Source organism: Olea europaea, unplaced genomic scaffold (genome assembly GCF_002742605.1).
Source record: "Olea europaea var. sylvestris unplaced genomic scaffold, O_europaea_v1 scaffold20993, whole genome shotgun sequence".
Lineage (NCBI taxonomy): Eukaryota > Viridiplantae > Streptophyta > Magnoliopsida > Lamiales > Oleaceae > Olea > Olea europaea.
Genome location: NW_019238932.1, coordinates 92 through 1,879, shown reverse-complemented (window position 1 = coordinate 1,879; position 1,788 = coordinate 92). Strand labels below are relative to the sequence as shown.

General features: G+C 35.5%; 1 long non-coding RNA gene across 2 annotated transcripts; it reads left to right on the top strand.

Moving 5' to 3' along the window:
* Nucleotides 1-641: 641 nt before the first annotated feature.
* On the top strand, nucleotides 642-1,560 carry LOC111380146. 2 transcript variants are annotated; one of them, XR_002700143.1, is made up of 3 exons: nucleotides 642-840; nucleotides 996-1,046; nucleotides 1,209-1,560. It is a non-coding gene; the product is annotated as an uncharacterized LOC111380146 (long non-coding RNA). The 2 variants fall into 2 exon arrangements; XR_002700142.1 differs by having other exon boundaries at nucleotides 933-1,046.
* Nucleotides 1,561-1,788: the final 228 nt, after the last annotated feature.

Genomic DNA, 1,788 nt, shown 5'->3' with positions numbered 1-1,788 from the left:
AGTATGTATGGTCATTAAAGAGATTTACCAACGGCGAATTTGCGACCATTAAGTGACCACAAATATGTGGTCGCAAAAGGGCTCCAACGACCAGGAAAGATTGGACGCAAGTGTTTTTTGTAGTGGCCGTTGCCAATTAGGCTCAGGCTTGCAAGTTCGGCCAGGGCCACTAAAGTGTCCTCTCTAGTTTGATGTTCTTGGCTATGTGTTGACATATCGTTAGATTCCACTTGTCAATGTGCCTGATTTTTTTAAAATTTCACGTTTCAAACGTACGATGAGAAAAATGAATTTAACAAGCACTTGAGTGGAGCCATTAAAACTTACTGCAAAATAAACAGCTTTCTCTCTCTTTGGAAGATCTCTCACATGCTGTGGTTTCGACGATTGTCAAATCTGTAAACTAGAACTTTGAATTTACCCATTAGCAAGATATATTCTTAGTCCTACAAGCACTTCACAGTGGGTTTACAATTTATTCCGAAATTGATTTAAATCCAAGAAAAATAAGCTACCAGTTTTTCATGAATAATATTCCTTGTTTCATATCTACTTATTCCTTTCTGTAAAAAGGTATCTTTTAAATGTGACAATATAAGCATACTTCACATCAGCACAGAAAATTAAAAGAACATAACAAAATTCCTTTCAGATGTCAACCTCAATTAGGAAGCTAAACTATATAAAAACATGGTCAGATTAAAGCATCCATTTCATCCTGCAGGGTTCTGTTTTCTTAATCATCTGATAGCACCATGGGAAAATCGGCACATTGGACAGGACGACTGAATTGAATGGTGACCACATCTATGAGACTATCGTCCAGCATGTAAATCTCTGGTCAGTGCCCTGCATCTTTAGTTCCTCGCAGATTTCGGTTCTCTCTCTTTTAGTTGTTTTTATTTTTCGCTGTGTTTATTATTATGTGGCAGTTATTTTATCAACATATGAATGAAGCAACTAGTGATTGAAAACTATAATTGTTTTTACGCCAGCTTGGACATGAGGATTGGAATGAAGATTCTCATCCAGCAACGAGAATTCTGGTTAGTACCCTACATCTTTAAATTCTCATGTCCATGAAAAAGCTAGTAAAACAAACATTATAATTGCTTTAAACTCTTCTGGCCGTCACTGAAGTGATCTATCTTCTTGTAGTTTTCTCTAAGTCAATTATGCGTCGCTTCATTGTTTTGATCTGAATATAGATTCATAGAACACCTACACATACGATATTGGAGGACAGACCGACAAGACGACATTCTGGCTCAGTCAGGTAAGAATCCCCTGCATACCAAGATTAGGACTTAAATATAGGAATAACTGTCCTTTTTGAGTCGATTAATAATAAAAAGGCGACCCAGAAATGTCCTCAGTCCTCAATATTCTTAGTTTGTCACGAAGCAATAAATTTTGTTTTCTCATTATTCTTAGTTTGTCACGAAAAAATAAATTTTGTTTTTATTTGAAGACTTTCACAAATCATAAATTGGAAACTGTTAAAGCAGCATATTGAGTTTAAATTATTTATCCTACTGGTTTTCATTCAGTTAACTAAATATTATGTTCAAAATTGATCATTTAAGTTTTACTTAGTACTCGAACTAGATTTAAATATAAATAAGATCGACCAGAGTTAAGGATAAAAGCACGTGAGGATGATTAAAGTAAAGACAGATTGATGTATAGAAAAGCCCACTTCTTTCTGCAGCTCTTTGCCACCGGCACCAACTTATTCTCCCAAGAGATTTCTCCTCATGGAAAATGATACTGCACGAAATACCTACC